Raw genomic sequence first — 20982 nt, 5'->3', positions numbered from 1 at the left:
ATGGCACAAGGATGGCCCCATAGCTGCTCTGCTCTATCTGGTAAACAGTAAGCCAAATGCAAAGCAATTGCTTGTCCTCTGCAGGATTAGGATTACCACGTACAGTGTTGTTGCACAATTTTAACATTTAACACCAGGCTTTGATCTGCTCCTCTTCAAGCTCTCCTGATCTGTCTTCTCCAAACAGCGTCTACCACAGCGGTGATGCCAAGCCACTGGTGTTCTTCTAATCTGAAGATGGGAGCAAATGCAGGACGATCGCCCGTGTCGTGGCTCCTAACAGCTGTTATTCTAAGTGAAGTCTTGAGAAAAGCCAAGCAAAATGACACCTTTTATAGGCTAACTAAAAAGATTACAATATGCAAGCTTTCGAGGCAACTCAGGCCCCTTCTTCAGGCAAGATGTAATACCTACTGTACCTGCCAGTCGTACGTGTATCTTAAATTGGTGAGATTTTGTACACAATGAGGATTGTATCCAATTAAATTCCCCCTGTCCTCCTGGCAAAAATATCAATTAAACCTCAAAATCATTGATGTTTCACGATCATCACGATCTCTACAGCACATTGGAAGTTCCTATTTTTATTCTATTAAAAAAAAGTTATTGTTCTTTATGAACGCTCCGCTTGCAGCAGAGAAGGACAGGACATTATTAGTTTGCTTGGTGCAGACTATTTAGCAATCAATAGACTGAGTACACATCATAGTTCATCTGTACCTGATGAGCCAATTATTCTTTGTGTATCTTCAGACTGGAATTAAAAACTTTATTCTTGTTACATTTCATATTCTGGTTATATAATGAATCAGTTCCTTTCCAAGATGTTACTTATTTATATAATTTCAACAAATTACTTTGTTTTAATTAATATTATTTGCTAAATGGGGAACTTTTTTCAGTTCCTTTTCTCAATTATATAGGGAAATATTAATATTGATTTTATGCTAGTATTGGTTATCTGTATTAATAGTTGTTTTTTAATGACTAATTATTGGACATTACTCTATCGGGTATACTTTCAAAAATGTTACAATTAAAAAAATTGAACAACAGTCACAAACCATTTACCACTAATACACATCAAGCAATGCCATTTTAACATCACTTGAATTGAAATCTGCTATGTATAAAAGCAATTGAGCTTCTGTGCTCCGTTTTTTAACACAATTGTAAAGTATAATTAACAATTACTAAATTATTTAATTTAGTCTACAATCACATGCATTCTATTCTTCTTCTTCTTTTGGCTGCTCCCGTTAGGGGTCGCCACAGCGGATCATATTATCACAGTAATTATTGAATAGGACTTATTGCTACAAAAATATTTAAGCAAAAATGAAATAACTGACTATTGAACAAAGAAAAAAAAATACAAAAAAATAACATGAAATGCTCCAACCTTCATTTTACTGAGTCGTCAAACGCACCTGAATATTACATCATTTGTTCTATGTGGTTTTATTTTGGTTTTGTCAAGTATTACAACTGTAACATCTTTTTTGTACTTTTTTTATTTTTATGCTAGTTTTTCGGCTCCTTTCTTAAAATATTCTATTTTTCCTTATATTTGTAGGGCTGTTAGAGCACTCACCACTTGTCAACACGCCAACATATAAAGATGCTGTGACTATTACTTTCTCCATATTTCATATATGAAGGAAGGACCTTTTCATGATATAACTGACTTTCAGAAGAAAACAATATCCTGATATACCTAAAAAATGTGTTTTTGGAAATGCATTTCCTTGCACACGTGTTTGTGGACACTGCAGCTTGAAATAGACAAATTCTAATGAAATTTTGTGGACAACTTACACTTGGTAGTTTTAGGAACTGGTTAGGTTTCAACTGAATTCCAACTATTGACCTTCAAGCTTTTAAAGTGTAAAGGTTATTAAAGATGATACAAGCAACAATTTTTCAGAAGTATAGAACATTTAGCATATGTATTTAAGACAAAGCTTGAGCATTATGCTTTTGAAGTTCAACATTTTTAAACACAATGGTCACATCTAACTTCATTGCAAAGAAACACTGATTACATTTTAATTAAAGAAAGATTTTTTACTTTGAGCTTTTAACTTGGAACATTCATTTTCTGACTTTGGCATGTTAGTCCCCAGACCATCCCACCTCTGTGGCAGAAGAAACAGGTTTCTACTCCTTCCTTTATAATTTCTACCATCTGAAATGAAACAAACCACGAGTAAAGGAATTAAACAAAAATAAAAATATTAAAGGTGAACTGACTAATTGTTTAAATTTTACACCAAAAAATAAAAGGCCAAATATTTCATTTTTTTATTTCCATCCATCCATTATCCAACCCGCTATATCCTGACTACAGGGTCACGGGGGTCTGCTGGAGCCAATCCCAGCCAACACAGGGCGCAAGGCAGGAAACAAACCCCAGGCAGGGCGCCAGCCCACCGCATCATTTTTTTATTTACAAAAATAAAACATTTTTTAATATATTCACTTATTAAGAAGACTAAAAAATAAAAAGTAAACTTCTCTGGTATTGCATCTGTAGTCCTTATATATGTTGTAAGTATGGAGAAAGTCATGTTTTGGCCACATTAGATTTTTTTTTTATAATGCTTATTTAATAAAACATTTATAGACTAAACTACACTAAAGTATGTTAACATTATTAAATGAAAAACATATGATAGGTGTCCTCATTGCTTGCAGCATTCTAATGCACTAACTTCTTTCTTTAAGCAAGAAGCAACTTTTAGAAAGGTAAGTTTACTTGTGATTAAAGTTATCATAGCATTCCCTTCTTCCAAGGAGATGCAACAGATATTAGAACAACTCTGAAGAAGATATTTGCTCATCTCTGCTTAAATTATTGAAATTTCTAGTGATTGTGCATATTTTTTTTTCTAAAATTTATACATACTAGGGGGCTGTGCCCCCTACTCGCTTCACTTGCCCACCCAACATCCCCCACCCCCGGGGGCATGCTTCACGCTAGCCACTTCGTGTCTCAGCCGCTTGTGTTGTGAAGGGGGGACTGAACGCACACTAAGAAGATGCGGACATATCAGCTTCTGGCTTGCTGCTAGCTGCTACCGAGCTGCGTGATCTGCACGTCAGGCTGTGCATCGATCATTTAAAAGCCTGTACATCAGCTGCTGCTGCCGTGCTGCGTGATCTGGATGTTGCACTGCGCAACGATCATTTAAAAGCCTGTACAGCAGCTGTTTTTTTCTCTCACTTCCTTGTCTTGTAGGACATTAAAGTGTCCCCAAGAAATGGGTGTGACGTGCAAGTAGTCTTGCGGGACTTCTCCGAGATGATAACATCTCAACCCAAAATTTTTTACATAATAGAAAGATATATACATATGCAAGGGACATTTAAACAGATTCTGCACTTTTTTTTAACTTTATTTATTAAGAATTAATAAATTACATCATTTTCCTACATAGTCACCTTCCTTTGGGATGCAATTTTCCCAGCGTCGTACCAACTTTTTAATGCCCAATTACAATTCCTCCCATCTTCTCTGTTCCCAACGAAATTGCGGAAAGAGACTAAATGTTTTGGGGGATATTATATCTAAACTTGGCACAGTGATAGCTGACAGATTGGGGCACAAAAGAAACTCAATTCCAGGACTGTGTATCATAAAATAACTTGGTTATGTACTGTAAAATCCAGTTTTTGGAGAGAAATTTCCTAAAGCACCCATTGTTTCTGTGTGTTTAATTTTATTGATACTGTATTAAACAATGATTTTTAATCATATAAATACTTTCTTTTAAAAATTTGAAGAGTTGTGCTTGCAACTTTTCAGCTTCTTTATTACAATAAATATCATTTCTTTTTGGTTATAAAATTTAGGCACAATAATGCAAAAAAAAAAAAAAAACCTTTGTTAATAAATAGTTGAGCAAAAACCAATGTATAAATAAAGGCTTATTTTTATGTTTTCACTTTAGAATGCAGTTTCTTGTGGGAAATTAATATTTGCCATAATTAAGAAGAAATAATTTTGACATGAAAAATACTAAAATTTTGCTCATTATTGTACTGCAACATTTTATCTGTGATTGCTGAAAGTATTTACAGATCCTATTCCAATCTATTATTGTAAAGTAAAACATTGTTTCTCACTATATTTATTATACCCCTTCAAGGTGAGGACCAGCACATTCATGCATGTAAGCTGGCAGCACAGAAGCTAGGAGTTAAAAGAAATGATCATAAATTTTATTAAGCAAGCCTTGGAGTAATTTATTTTGACAAAATGAAAACCACCTCTAAAAATGTAGGTGATTTCACATCCTTTGGGGTACTCATTTTAAGTATTGAAACAGATTTCATCACAGTTGTAATGCTAGTCTATAGAATACCACAGTTACATATATTCATTGTTCATGACTGAATTTGGCAGTCTTTTATTTGATTTACTTATAAATTATGATCATGTAGTGTTGATGTTCAAAATGACACATTTAGTAAATGTTTTACGTATTTATTTGTTAAAATCAGTAGTGCTTTGTCATATTATTAACAGTTCAACAAATAATCATAACCACACATTAGATCTAATTATAACTTCCAGAGTTCATTCAAAATGTAAATATTGCTCCATTAAATGAAGTTATTTCTGATCACTATTTAATTACATTTGACTTTGTTCTGCCCTTACCAATTCATTCACAGACTAAAACAAATACAGTGATACGTCTAGAATGTAACTCTGTTTCAAACTTTTGTAGATATTTTGAGTAAGTCAAGTCTAACTGTGGAAAACAATTTAGATCATCTAAGATCAAATTATAATGTGTCTTTGAGAGAGGCTCTGAATACAGTAGGTCCACTTAAAACAAAAATGATTAAAGCACATTGAAACTCACCCTGGTGAGCACTCGAGTTCTTAGAGTTTTGAAAACTGGAGCTGCAGGTTTTCCGAATTGCATTGACAGAGACTGTTAAAACATGTAAAAAAAAATACTCTCTTTAAAGCCCGCCCAGACTGCTATACTAAAATAATAGTTAACAACAGTAACAATCCTCGTGTATGCTTAGAACAGTGGCTAATCTATCAAATGGAAATTCAGAACTGCAGTGCAAAATACCAACAGAAGTTAGCAGTACAGACTTTATGAACTTCTTTATTAGGACAATCCAAAATGTAAGATCCTGGAATTCAGCATCACACTGCAAACTTTGACAAGCCCGGTCTCGCCTTGCATACACTACTTTAGAAATTTTAATCTTGTAACAGATCGTGACATTTTAACTTTAGTTTCTAAAATGAAACCTACTACTTTTTCCTTAGATTCAGTGCCAATAAAACTAATAAAAAGCCCAATGGAACCCATTCTCATCCTTATCAATAGCTTATTACTGAATGGTGCGTTTCCTGATGCACTAAAAGTGCCAGTTATCAAACCATTACTTAAAAAGTCAAACCAAGACCCACATACACTTAATAATTATAAACCTGTTTCAAATGTACCCTTTTTCTCTAAAATACATGAAAAAAAAAATAGTTGACAATCAGCTTCCATCTCTCCTTGAACATCACAATTTATTTGAGAATTTCCTGTCTGACTTCCGCACTGTTAATAATATAGGAACAACACTAACACATCTTGTAAATTACATTGTGGGCTGTAATTTTGTTGTTTTATGTTCAGCATTTGACACCATTGACCATTCTATTTTACTACATAGGCTGGAAAAAATACATTGGCTCACAGGTATTGTCCTTGCCTGGTTTAGTTCTTATTTATCAAATCGGTTTCATTACATATAGAAAGTGCTGAATGTACTCCTTCATTATACACTGAAGATATATGTGGTGTCCTGCATGGATCGGTACTGGGATCTTTACTATTTTCATTTTGCATACTTTCATTGGGAACTATTATTCGAAAACATAACATTAACTTTTACTTATATGACACCCAGTTATACTCTTCTTTTAGAACAAATCACATTTCTCTGATGTTTTACTCAATTATATGTGTTAGTGAGTTAAGGGAGTTGATGGATAAGAACCACTTGTCTTTGAACACAAATAAAACAAAACTATTAGTTATTGGGGGAAATGATGCTGATCACAACAATATTTTGTCATTATTTAACTCAGTTGTTTTACTGAATCAGCCCGTAATCTAGGCATTATCTTTATTACTAGCATGTCATTTAAAGAACAAATTACAAAACTATCCAAAAATGCTTTTTACAATATAAAAAACTGGAAAATGTAGGCATTTTTTAAAATATGCACGATACTGAGAAATTAGTTCATACATTTATTTCTAGTAGGATTGACTGCTTCAATGTGGTATTCACTAGTTCTTCAAATCATTCTATCATTCTTTACAATTCAAAATGCTGCCTCAAGAATTATTACAAGGATTCAAAAATATGAACACATAACTCAATTTCTTACGTCCTTACACTGGCTCCTAGTTAGGTTTAGGGCAAATTTCAAAATACTCCTTTTAATACATAAAGCATTAAATGCCCAAAGCCCTGCTTACATATCTGTACTTACCATTACTTACAAATTGGATCACTGGATCATTACAACTTTAAACAAGAAAGTCCTTGGTGTAAAGACAACTTACATGAAAAAAATGAGAAGCACTTACTGATTTACAGATACAGTATCTTCAAATCGATAATAGATACCGTATGTCCAAATGTCACTTTGGCCTAGAAAATTTTAGTCAAAGTTGTTACTGAAAAATGTATGACTTTTTTACGTATAGATATCTTTAAATGACTTTCAGTATATTTATAAAGGTATCTTTAAATGATTTACATAAATTTTTAAATGAATTACAGATATCATTAAATGAGTACTTGTATATTTACAGAATATTTAAATGATTTGCAAATAATCTTTAAATGAGTGCTTGCATACTTACAGATATCTTTAAATGATTTAGAGATTTATTTAAATGAATTACAGATTTCTTTAAATCACTTCATCCTTATTTAAATATATTTTTACATCACTTCCTGCTCAACTAACAACATCACTGTTTTCTAGTAACTAGTAATCATGGTAGAAACATCAGGAGCACATTCTGTTCTCAGGGAAGTTAAAAATATCTTTAGAACCTTTTAGAGAAATGCTGAAGAAGGCTCTTTGGAAATTTAATTTGAGGTTGCTTCAAATGGCAAAAACGCAGTTTGACAGAATTTCAGTACATATCAGATTACTTTCATATAGAAATGTTATATTCATTAGAGGATTTGTTGAATTTTTTTGAAAATATGGAAGATTCTGAGAGCATTCAGTCAAGCAGTAGAGAAGGTATGTTATCTTACTTAAGTCTTATATATAGAGGAACAAAAGCTAATTCAATATTTTGTTCTAAGTATTCCTTTTAAGAAAATTAAATAAAGCAATGAAAATTCTAAATACAGTATTTGGCTATTCTTAATTTCTAGCCAAGGAGACTGTTGCTCAAAAGGTGGTGAAGGAAGTGGAACAAAGTTTGACTCAAAGGAAAATGCAAGACACCAAAAAGATTTTATATGTGATGTAATAGCCTATTTCATCTTTAAAAACATTTAAAATCAATATTTGGGATGTGACAGTCAGTCAACCTCACTCTTCCTTATATTTTTTATATTTAATTTCAAAATTATATGTAAGCGTTTAGTAACATGCACTGTACATCCCTTTCACATTAAACTTCAAATATTTCATTTAAAGTTTTTGAGTTTAAATAATCAAAACTACACTATAAAATGGATGCATTTTATCTTCTCTGCACATTTTAAAAAGAGATGAATATTATAATACCTATGGTTGTGGGAGAGGGTTACGGTCATTGAACATAGCAGCCCTTTTATCTTATACACCTTCACCAAACACAATTTTTAATGTACACTATAAAGTTGTAAAGGACAAACGTCCCTCTCTCTGACCCTGCTAAAGGAACTACTTGAGTGATTTTTGAAAATGAGCTTACACTGCTTCACTGTTTCATGAGCTACTTATGATATAACATAATGCTGTACAGTTTAAATTGAGCTAAACTGACTAAGAAAAGTTAATTCCTTTACATTCTATAGGGTGGTGCAGATCTACATTATGCAATTTTCATTACGCTATAACAATGGGCATCACAGGATTTCGGAGGAATTTGGACCGCCTGCAGTGCATAGGAACACGATCTCTCAAATCAACAAAATGTTTGACCGGACTGGTAGCGCCAATCACCCAAAATTGTATTGTTTTCCTGCATTGCATTAAGAGTTGCATAATTAGATCTGGACCACCCTGTATGCTAGGAATAGTCACCATTTGGTTAAATGCATTTAATGTACAGTAAGATTACATTGTTTTTTAACAATGTTTTTAATTACTTATAATTACTTACAAATATGCAACTTGGTAAATGATATATTTGCTGTAGGCCATACATTTTTTCTGTTATCTTACTACTTACTATGCTTTATAACAATCATGCTGTTTTGCTTTGTAATGTACAGTATGGTGTTCCAAACTATCCAAATATGTATAACTGCATGTATGTAGTTTTTTCTTCTTTTTATTTTTTTCTTATCATACCGTTAGTGTATTTTGAAGCAAATATGTAATATAAAATAATACATAGAATACATAGTTATGCAAACAATACAACACAGAGATGGCCATGGTTTACCAAAGATATTGATTACTAGAGAACAACTTCAAATGTATATTTTACAAGGATATACTGGAAAGAAGATTGCTGACCACTTAGGCTGTTCTGTGTCATATATCTACAAGAGACTTATAAAGGAAGGACTGTCCCCACACAGTAAATTCAGTGGCATTACTGACAATGAACTTAATAATGAAGTAAAACTGCTCCATTATCAATTTCCAAATACTGGGACAGTGGTAAGTTTTTCTAGCTTCTAGATAGCTGAATTATTTCTATTGTATTTTTATATTTGTATATTTTATATGTAGTAACAGTGTGGAGTCTACAAGTTTTCCCCATGTTTATGTTGTCTCTGCAGATATAGTTTCTTCTCACATTGCAAAGATGTGGATATTACGTTAAATCTTATTTGGAACATTATGGGTGAATGTTTTTATTATACTCTTTCATAGGCTTGGGTTCAGTTTCACTTCCTCAGATTAACCTACAGTAGATCTGCCCCAGTGACCTCTGCTTCTCTGTAATCAATTATTATGTCTGTTTGATGTAGTATTTTTATGCAGAACTTCAAAAGATTAGAAGAAGCATTTCATTAATTAGGGCAGCACAGTGGCACAGTGGTAGCGCTGCTGCCTCGCAGTTAGGAGACCTGGGTTCACTTCCTGGGTCCTCCCTGCGTGGAGTTTGCATGTTCTCCCTGTGTCTGCATGGGTTTCCTCTGGGCGCTCCGGTTTCCTCCCACAGTCCAAAGACATGCAGGTTAGGTGGATTGGCTATTCTAAATTGGCCTTTGTGTGTGTACTGTGGTGGGTTGGCACCCTGCCCAGGATTGGTTCCTGCCTTGTGCCCTGTGTTGGCTGGGATTGGCTCCAGCAGACCCCCGTGACCCTGTGTTTGGATTCAGCGGGTTGGAAAATGAATGGATGGATTTCATTAATTAATTCTGTGGTTATATATACACACACACTAACATATTACTGTACTTTAGCTTATTAAAAAATTCTTGCTGTATGAATTCTAACAGATGATCAGTGGATATCTTAGAACAAAGGGATTAATTGTACAAAGAAAAAGAGTACACGGCTCTTTAATGAGAATAGACCCTATGAATACTGCAGGAAGGTAGGCTCAGGTAATCCAAATAAGGTCATACCTAGTTGCATCCCCAAACTGTCTATGTTAATAAGGTAATTTCATTCTTGTACATATTTATAATGCTGTACAGTACATTAGGTACTTCTTACAGTTTAATTTACCTGCCAGTTTATTGTAATCTCATTAATTTGAGAAAAGTAATAGAATGTCCATCAACATAATGATCAGTATTTTCTTATCAAAAAAATATGTATTATATGTAATTTACATTTTGGTGTCCTTTAATTTTATTTTTTGGAGATGGGGATTTACTATTCATGGATGCATCGATAGATTCTCCTGTCTTATTCCATAATTAAATTGTGCATTTGAAAACAAATCATCCACAGTTTTAGAAGTTTTTTGCAAGGTTATTGTAATGTATGGCCTACCATCTCGAGTAAGATCAGATCACAGAGGAGAAAATACTCAAGTTGCACTGCTCATGAATATCCTGATAGGAGTGCAGCATAGTACACTGTGTGCACAATTATTAGGCAAGTGAGTATTTTGACCATATCATCATTTTTAATGCGTATATTCCAACTCCAAGCTGTATTAACTTGAATGCTTATTGGATTTAAGCACGTCAGGTGATGTGTATTTGTGTAATGAGGGAGGGTGTGGCCTAAGGAGATCAACACCCTATATCAAGGTGTGCAGAATTATTAGGCAGCTAGTTTTCCTCGGGCAAAATAGGCCAAAAAAGAGATTTAACTGACTCTGAAAAGTCAAAAATTGTAAAAAGTCTTTCAGAGGGATGTAGCACTTTTGGAATTGCTAAGATATTGGTGTGTGGTCACAGAACCATCAAACATTTTGTTGCAAATAGTCAACAGGGTCGCAAGAAACGTGTTGAGAACAAAAGACGCAAATTAGCTGCCCAAGATTTGAGAAGAATCAAACGTGAAGCTACCAGGAACCCATTATCCTCCAGTACTTTCATATTCCAGAGCTGCAACCTACCTGAAGTGCCCAGAAGTACAAGGTGTTCAGTGCTCAAAGACATGGCCAAGGTAAGGAGGGCTGAAACCCAACCACCACTGAACAAGAAACATAAGTTGAAACGTCAAAACTGGGCCAAGAAATATCTGAAGACAGATTTTTTTCAAAGGTTTTATGGACCGATGAGATGAGAGTGACTCTTGATGGACCAGATGGATGGATCAGTAATGGCACAGAGCTCCACTCCAACGTGGAGGTGGGGTACTGGTATGAGCTGGTATTTTTAAAGATGAGCTAGTTGGACCTTTTTGCATTGAAGATGAACTCAAAATCAACTCCCAAACCTACTGCCAGTTTTTCGAAGACACTTTCTTCAAACAGTGATACACGAAGAAGACCATGATTTTTATGCAGGCCAATGCTCCATCACTTGCATCGAAGTTCTCCACTGCGTGGCCAGCCAGTAAAGGCCTTAAAAATGAAAGAATAATGACATGGCCCCCCTTCCTCATCTGACCTAAACCCTATCGAGAACTTGTGGGCACTTCTTAAACGCTAGATTTACAGGGAGAAAAACAATACACCTCTCTGAAGAGTGTCTGGGAGGCTGTAGTCACTGCTCCACAAAAAGCTGATCGTCAACAGATCAAGAAACTGACAGACTCCATGAATGGAAAGGCTTATGACTGTTATTGGAAAGAAGGGTGGCTATATTGGTCATTGATTGATTGATTTATTTTTTTAAATGTCAGAGATGTTTATTTGTAAATTTTGAGGTGTTTGTTTATTATTCTCACTATAACAGATGAAAATAAACAAGTGAGATGGGAAAATTTTCATTTTTCTTTTAGTTGCATAATAAATCTGCACACTAATAGTTGCCTAATAATTGTGTGCACATATGTATTCCCCTGATGATGTTCACACTCACATTTCCGTTGTGAAACATTCAGGTTTCAGGTTTATTAACATTTTGGATTGACTGATAGCACTGTGTTTGTTCCATATTAAAATTAATCCTCAAAAATACAACTTGCCTAATAATTGTGCACACAGTGTATACATATTACTGGGCAGTCAGTAAAAAAAGAATTAAAAGAAATTAAAAGATTTAAAAGGCTTTTGGAAAGATGTATTCTCACAGGTCATTGAACCATTTTACAAGGAGTTCTGTGAAATGGAGGATCTTCTTATTCTGAATCCGGACAATAATGTACACATACAGTAGCATGTCTTCATTTAGTGTACCTTAATGAAATCAGCAAATAACTTGAACTATTTAGAAATGGTTGGAATATACACAGAATTAGAACAGAAGGAAACCGAACACCAGAGCATATTTGGTCCGATGGGCTTCTTATCACAAATGCTGCTCCTTCAGACGCTACTATTTAACTTTTATTACTAATTTTATTAGAAAACTTACAAAGAATTGGGGGGCCAGGTTTAATTTCATCTGATTTTTTGTGGGGTAGAAGAGTCATCCAACATATTAAATTTAACTAATCAGCAGATTTAAATGCTTTCTGCTGAATTTCAGCATGGAGAGGGATTACAGAATAACTATTCCTGATATGTCAGTTGTGTTGTTACGTTTTTACAATCTAATGCAGACAACACTACATTGTCAGCTTAACAGCATTGGAAAAAGAATTAAGAGCTTGGTCAAACATGATTTCAATTTTTAGTTTTGGTATTAATGGAAGATCTCTAAAGATCATGTTACATTATTTTATCATTTTCTATGGTTTATATTGTACTGGCAGTAAATATAATAGGTTTTCAATTATGCTCAGTAAACATTCTCATTCTTTGTCTGCATCTTTAATAAATGTATGTCTTACATTTCCTGATGCTGTAAAGTACTGCCTTAAAATACACATGCATAAGCTGACATAAATAAAAAAAATCAACGTTTCTTTCAGTTTCTAAATTTCAAAACAATTAAGAAAATGTCTGATGTTTAGGTACAGTGGGCAGTAGAAGTGTGAACCTTCACTGGTCTCACAATTTGATTCGATACGATATCTCGATGTATCACGATGCAGCCCATCAATTTTTCTACATTACTTCACATTATGTTTTCAGATACAAATGCAAGCAGTGAGATGTAAGCTTCCGTTTTGTTTAACAAAACCTGAAAATGTAAACAGAAATGGTGACAATTACATTAAATTGTAAACAGAAATAAATAGTATAGGCCTAGCCTACATCTTGTATGAATATGGTCAGTCTTCAAAAACAAAAAATCTGTGGTGCTATGAAATACAAAATAAAATCTATAACATAAAATAACAGCACTGTATACAGGGCACTTCCTGAAAGTTCACATCATTACAAAGACAAATTTACAAAATAAAAATTAGTCAATATTCAGCAATTGGGGCTTTTGAATATGAACACCAGTTGAACAACATGCTCTGGTTTGGGAGTGGATCTTTTTGCAGTGACCTCATCTCTGGCTGTGGGGAAAATCTGCTCTACAGATACTACTATTGTGCAAAATACAAAATAAGAACTACACAAAATAAAATCTTTAACATCAGCACTGGGCACTTTTTGAATGTGCAAAACATCGCAGGCACTGGTTTTAGCATTTGGGAATTTGTAGGTTTTTGTGCAAGAACACCAGTTGATCTACATGCTTTGGTTTGAGAGTGAATCTTTTTGTTATGACCACATCTTCTGCAATGGAGAAAACACACTCTGCAGATACGCTTGCGCCAGGGATACATAAATATTGTTTTGAGAGCTGAGAGAGGAGGGGAAATGGGACCTTGCGTACCTGCCATCAATTCAAGGGGTCCTCAAGTCAGAGGCAGGGATGAGGCTTTGCAGTACCTGTTCATTTCCACTTCAGCCGTTGCATAGGGGGTCTTTGGTTCTACTTTACCTTCAGTATCACTGAAAGACTGTCCCAGCAAACTCACAAGCAACGATGAGGCCTTTCTTTTGGGAGAAGAGGGGGCGTTTTCCATTGGTGTTTTTTCTTCCAGAGTTTCTGTTCCCTCAGACACTTCAACCACTTTTGTCTCCCCAGTAAGAATACACTCGTTCTGTTTTGAACCATAAACATAGAAAATATAAAAAAGTAACAACTTAGCAGATAGTGTACTCAGTCAATGCGACAGCTCACATCTATTTGTGTTTTTATTCAATCTTAAAACATTTACTGTTATGCTAATTTATAATTGTATTATATCATTGTATAATATTGTTATGACAGTTTATAATTTTATACATTTCACAATATACATGATTTAATTACCTCCAAGGATGCTGCCTCTTCAGTCACTCCTCTGTTTACATTCTGTTGCCACTGAAGTCCATGAATCACGTTATTGCTGCCCGACTAGCTTTGCTCATTGACGCTGTTATCTGGGCTCTGGTTTCATGGTAAAGAGCTGGTATAACCTTTTCTGTAAAGTGGCAGCCCGACGGAACCTTGTACCTCAGCTCCGACTTGTTCAGTTGATGCTTCCCAATCTGTTCATAAAATCCAAAATGAGACCAGATATCAGCTTTTAAAATGTTTGGAGAGTTTTTAATCTCTCAGCCTCCCTCCGCCATGCTCTATCGGTGCGTATGCAGCTAGTGACGTAAGTGAGATGAATTACTTCTACACGTAGCAGCGCTGTACTCAGATCAGGCAGCCACAGTCACTACCAGGACTATTTTTAACTACAAGGAGGCCTCTGTATCTGGCCTCCCGTACAGACCACAATGGCAGACCTGTACAAGAATCTCAGCAGATAGATACAATATTTCTATAGGGTAAGCAGGAAGAAAGCTGGGAGTTCTTCAGAGACACTTAACAAACATTTAACCTATTACACTGTGTGGATGCTGGCCCGGACACAGACAAGCAGACACTGATGGTTCACCAACAAACACACATTTATTCATCTGTACAATATTTACAGTGCACACAACCCAGAATCCCATACCAAACACCCACAAAGTCCAGGCCTCTTAACCAATGCCTCTCTCTTCAGGTCCACCTCCACTCCTCTCCTCCGAGCTCTGTCCTTCTTCCATCCAACTCCAGCCATCGAATGGAGGGAGGCGGCCCCTCTTAAACCAACCCGGACGTGCTCCAGGTGCCTCCCAAGGAGCTACAACTGACACTTCCTGGTGTGGCGGAAGTGTCAGCTGTGCACCCGGAAGCACTCTGGGTGTCCCTGGTCTTCTTGCCCCCGACACTTCCGAGTGTGGCAGAAGTGCTGAGGCCCAGGGCTCCTCAGGCATCTGGGTGCCCCCTAGAGATGACCACAGGCCCCTATGGGGTTGAGCTTCCATGCTCCTTTCCCATGGTCCCCAAAGCCACCAGGGTGGTCGCCCCCTCGTGGTCTGGAGGAGGCGCAATCCCTCCTCTGGTCCTTCCGGGTATCCCGGCTGGGTACCACCCCCAGCCGCTCGCCACAACTGTTATGTAGCCTCAAATAGTGGTCCATTTGTAAAGTTGTCAGAGATCCAAGACACACGGTGACCACCCATTTTCACTAATCTTAGCTTATATTACAGTAGTAGGGCTCTGTGTTGTTAAAGGCACCACGTAAATCAAAAACATGGGTCCCATATGTCTGAATGCCCAATCCAAATAAGAGAAGGACCTGTATAACATATTGATGATGATGTTGTCTGTACAAATATGCATCTGACAGGCAAACAGCTTTGGATGGAGTGCTGTTTTCACCACATGTCTGAAGTTGGTAACTTCAAGTGTTTATGTAGTTTTCATGTGAGATGTTAAAGATGCATGTCTGTAGTTTAGGATGCTTAGCTTTCTCATCAGAAACAGAGTGTAACCATGGAAAGAATGTCTGAAAAGATAAAAAAAAATTTCTTTAAGTAAACATATGGGGTCATTCTAAACCTTTTTACCTGAGGAGACAGACAAGGCCCTTCTTTGCGCACCTTAGAGTTTAAGAATCCAGAAACCCACCGAAGACTTTTCTAGTCTGCTGTACCAGGAGCTAATCCAGGTTGTCTGTGTCACCATGATAGGATTTAAAACCACTTCACAACAAAAGTTTGAGTCTGGAGGAAGGTTGGTGTTGAAGGCTGAAACTGCAGGCGGGAGAGATTACAGAAAGGGAAAAAGGGGTGCCTTGTTAGGGTGCTGAGGATGAACTACGCCACAGTTATGCATTGGATCCAAACTTGCATAGTTAATGCATTTAAATTTGTTATTTGATTGTAGCTTCAGCAGAAATAAGAACAATTTACAAACCACACTTTAATTGGATGTCAGTCCTGTACAGGCTGGGCCCACTCACACACATACATACACACAATCACCTAAGGCCAGCTCAGAGTTACCAATCAATATGATGTGGTGCTATCAGGCAGTAATAGTAACTATAATTCATATACAGACATGAAGAAGACATAAATATTTTTCCCAAAAACTACTCAGTATAATATTGTGCATCGTTGTCAGTTGTCACATACCAATTTATTTGGATTTAAAACAAATATTATTAAGCATTTAAGCAAAAATATTGTAGTGACCTCCATGTCAGGTTCGAAAATGAAGAAAAAAAAACAGACGGACAAAGTAGCACTTACAAAATAGTTTACTTGAACAATAAAGAAAAAAAAACCAGGATTGTAACAGCAAAAAAATTACTATTTACAATCTCCTATATTTCTCTTATATTTGCAGTCCTGAGAGACGTCATTAAAGAAAAGCAAAAAAACAGAAAAAGACAAAACACCGACTGCATAACCCCACAACATAACCTTCTAGCCCCTTTTCCAACGAACCTCTCAGCCCTGTTCCCATCCCAGGTCCCACCTCCCCTTTCCGTGTCAGTCATACCCCTACTGTCATTCCTCTACACTGTACTCCGCCCTCACTTGATCGAACCCAACAGTCATTCCAAAGCCCTTCAACCTGGCTGGGATGCTACAATATTAACAATATAAATTGTATCATACATAACACTTCACATTATTTCTGTATAAATTACATATCACTATCATTTTGAAACAGATACAGTATGTTTGAGGGTAATACAAACAGCAAAAACTATACATATTTGACTTCCAACTTTATGAAAAAACATTGTAATAATGACAATTGTAGTTAAACAAGCAACACAATAATTGAAATATGTAATTTTAGCATGGGTGTAACAAATAAACATGTAAAACTGGACATTTTTATTTGAAATTATTACAATAATGTGCCTGAGATTTTCAAAACCCTTTTATCTTTCTGAAAACTAAGCAAAGGAACTTAATATGTTAATGGCATTCTGTACACACTTATAGGCTACAATGTTCCTGACTATCTGTACCATTTCAAAACGTTCAGATATTGTACATAATTTCACCATTCTCTTCAGGGAAAAATTATTAAAAGTGAAATTTTCCAAGAAAAACACATAAAGGATGAGCAACAGTCTATCTGTTACTCCATCTCTATTCACCCACCCTCACCTTCAATGCCCAAACATTTGCGTTCTGCAGACCACCAGTGGAGCTGTAAGGCAAACTTTCAAGCAGGATTACAGTAGTAATGTAACAAGCACCTCATAACATTGTGCATCTATCATCCATTATCATTCAATTTTTGTATCACTTGTCAAAAAAAAAAATGTTTCTTCCATATTTAAGAAATATTTGTAAATCTTCCAGATCTTTTCTGGTGACTTTGTGTACACAATAACAAGAACACAACTTCAAGTAGAATTTTAAACTTGTTTTCAAACTATTTAAATGTAAAAAAATAGTATCATAATGGCAAGTACCACACACTGTATAAATAACTTATGATTAAACAATTAAAAACACATGCAACAACCATACAACATGATTGTGTCTATAACGTAACTATTATTTTAGATCATAGGCACACTATAATGTGAATGAACTGGAGGAAGCAGATGCATTATATGTCAATAAAGTGCCAGTCTAGATTAAGTACAAATAAACACCTTATACAGTATGTTTTTAAGATCTGAGGAATACACGCAGATACATGCATTTTGTGTTTATTTGGAGGTAGGGTGTAGGGGTATATGTAATTCAATAAGGATCTCGGTTCATGTAGTGGAGCATCAGATAACTAGCAGCACCATTCTCCTGAAAGGATCTCTGGGATTCTTTCAAAGCAACTGTATTTTTTAAACATTTCTCTTAAAAGTACAAAAGTATCCGCTAATCTACAAACACATATTGCTCTTTTCTGTCTCTGGTATCTTTTATCTATGTTTCTTTCAGCATTGCAGTTTGCAGAAACAGGCACCTGCAACTCACTTAATATATTTAAGAAAAAGAAAAAAAGATTACAACATTGTCATTGTAAATGCTTCATCTGAATACAAACCAGACCTCATTTCCCATCAAAATTCCAGTACAGATCCCACTTAGTCTATTGAAAGATACCTTTATGCCATCATATGGCAGGCAGTGGGAAACCAGTTACAAACTGAAGAAATTTACACATGTCATCTAGGTCCAGTGACTTGATAATGTCATGTTGGTAATAATAACACTACATCTTCTTCAGGCCTTAAGTCAGGTTTGCATGTAGTAAGACAGTGTAAAATACAATCTACAGTTGGCATCTCTTTCCAATACAAATAAGAAATGAAGTCTGTGTCTAGCAGTGACCAAAATATTGCCATGTGTACTTTTGTTGTTGATTGCCGAGTGAATGTATTCAAATACATTGGCTTAATAATAAGTTCATTTTGTGCAACTAAAAGCAGCTGACTTTTTAAATTGGATGTAGAAGGAAGGGTATACATGCCATGAACTGAAAAAAAATTAATTAGGCTCTGTTTTTCAGGTGCACTGACTGCTCCAAGGCTTTACACTCTTTCTCCATGTGCAAGCCCCTACTTAGGTGAATCATGCCATTCCAAACAAGTAAAAGAAGATCCAATGTCATGCTGACTCGGTCACACAGAAATAGTGCACATTGCCCATTTCGCAGTTGTCCTTAACTTGTCTTGTTTTAAGATGCTTGCCTAGCAATTCTAAATGCTGGGCCCCTGTACTAAATCTGGCTTTGGTTAGCTGTACATGTGAGAAGAAAGGAAAAACAGATTTCAAATATTTGCACAGAGCACAGTGACATATTAAATTTATATTCTAATTACAGAAGGCAGCTACAGTTTTAGTGAAGGCAACAGATTCAGGTTCCCCTAACAGGAAATTAGTATAAACTAAGGTCCCAGAACACATTTGTATTATTTGATGTACTACCTTTTTCTTCTGTCACTCAAGAGCTAAAAATTTTGAGTGAATGGTAGAATTACCTCACTGAAGATCCAAAACCTTTTCCTCAGAATGTGACTGGTGTGTGTGGATCTCACAAAAATAAATAAATAAACTGAAAATGCAGACCCCACAAGAAGCACTATATTAATTCTTCTTTTTTAATAACCACAACTCTGATGCAAAACTAAGCTCCAAACTGCACCCTACAGACCTCTCATAATTCTTTTTTTTTTTTTTTTTAATTTATTGCACAATGAGTTAAAAGAATGCATGACTCTCCTTAACAACAAATTAATATGCTAAAAAAAACACATCACTTAAAAGTTTTTCTTCTTTTTTTATAAAAGAACATTTAGTTTATCCTGGTGCACTATGGTAGAAAACACTACAGTAGACAAGACCAGAATTTGACAGAAAATATAAATTATAATACATACTGTTGGAGTCCCAGAATTTACATTTGCAAAAGGAGAAGGTGGTAGTGTTGCTGTTGTTGCCTCAGTAGTCAGAGATAACGACTGAAACTTAAAAGTAAACCCCAAACTTAATTACCTAAAGTAGAATGCTTTATTAATAAATCCTTGTATTTATTAATTTAAATAAAGATCAATGAGGTATTAAATTCTGCAAAGCATACAGGTGTCAAAACTGTATCTGAATTTATGAGCTTAAAAATATATACCTCTAGAATATACAATATTTTGCCTTTGGTTTCAGCATAGCAGCTCATACCGTAAAACATAATCCTATGGTGTTATTAAAGGTGTGGAAAGCCAGGCCCCAGACACAGACAGACAGACACCAGAATGTCCAAAAGCACACTCCTTTATTGCTTCACAGCCCCACAATGCTTTGTCACCAACAACTGTCTCTTTTTCTGTCTTTCTTTCTTTCTCATTCTCTTTGATCTCCACTCCTCTCCTCACAAGCGCCGTCTCCTTCATCCCAACTCCGGCTCGTCTACTGGAGGGAGGCGGCCCCTTTTATAATGACCCGGATGATCTCCAGGTGCTCCCTCTAATGACACTTCCTGGTGTGCCTGAAGTGTCAGGAGAGCACCCAGAAGCACTCCGGGTGCCCCTGGGATTTTTTCCAGCAGCACTTCCTGGTGTGGCGGAAGTGCTGCCATCCAGGGTTCCATAACCATCCAGGCGCCCCCAACAGTGGGCATGTCCTCCCATGGGAATGAGCTTCCCAGCTCCATTCCATTAACCCCCAAGAGGACCCAGGCGGCTGCCCTCTCGTGCCCAAGGGGAGGTATCGTCCCTCTCGTGGACCGTCCAGGCATCACAGCTAGGCAAGGTCCCCAGCTGTCTGACACAAAGGATTATCCAGTTAGAGAATCCTGAAATTCCTATGTATCTTTACATTAAGGAGCACAATGTAAAAATGTACAGATTTTTTCTATTTATGCTCAAGTGATTTTCAAATTAAACTTGCTTTAGGTTGGTAAATTTGTACAATTCTGTAATACAAACAAACAGGCATTTAAATGAAAACATGAAAATGTTTGCATACCCCTGGTTGGTTTGTAACTTCTGCCACACTCTGAACTGTCTCTTCTCTAATTTCAACATCTAAAACAGGAGTATAAAAATAAATATTGTATTTAAGCCTAAAATACATTTTTGCTTAACTAAATAAATGAAAAAAATGCAGTCTAGGTATAGTAGAAACACATTTTATGTAATTACAACATAATATATTCACATTGTTATGCTTCATCTGTAAAGAATACATAAACCACACTTCTGTTCACTATCTAACAAACATACAAGAGACATCCTCTTATTACTTTTAGAATTTTAAATAATGAATCATGGTATTTCAGTGTGGAGAAATGTATACAACTTATTAAGTGGCCCTGGCTAGCAAGTAGTTTCCAGGGGCTAGGGCAGCACTAGGTCACAACCTTTGCTTCCTTTTTTCAAATAACCCTCTCTAATGCTGTACAAGGCATACATACATACATACAGTATAGATATATACAGATTGAGACCACTCCTACTATCATAGTACCTCCATCTGC

At 35.8% G+C, this 20982-nt stretch overlaps 1 long non-coding RNA gene across 2 annotated transcripts; it reads right to left on the bottom strand.

The window, feature by feature from the left end:
- Positions 1–2093: 2093 nt before the first annotated feature.
- On the bottom strand, positions 2094–20507 carry LOC120529995. 2 transcript variants are annotated; one of them, XR_005633855.1, is made up of 5 exons: positions 20472–20507; positions 13987–14204; positions 13504–13774; positions 4875–4946; positions 2094–2188 (listed from the first exon to the last, which is right to left on the bottom strand). It is a non-coding gene; the product is annotated as an uncharacterized LOC120529995 (long non-coding RNA). The 2 variants fall into 2 exon arrangements; XR_005633854.1 differs by lacking the exon at positions 20472–20507 and having other exon boundaries at positions 13987–14279.
- Positions 20508–20982: the final 475 nt, after the last annotated feature.

This window comes from Polypterus senegalus, chromosome 5, assembly GCF_016835505.1.
Source record: "Polypterus senegalus isolate Bchr_013 chromosome 5, ASM1683550v1, whole genome shotgun sequence".
Classification (NCBI taxonomy): domain Eukaryota; kingdom Metazoa; phylum Chordata; class Cladistia; order Polypteriformes; family Polypteridae; genus Polypterus; species Polypterus senegalus.
The sequence above is the reverse complement of the archived record's forward strand: the minus strand, read 5'-3'. Positions and strand labels throughout refer to the sequence as shown.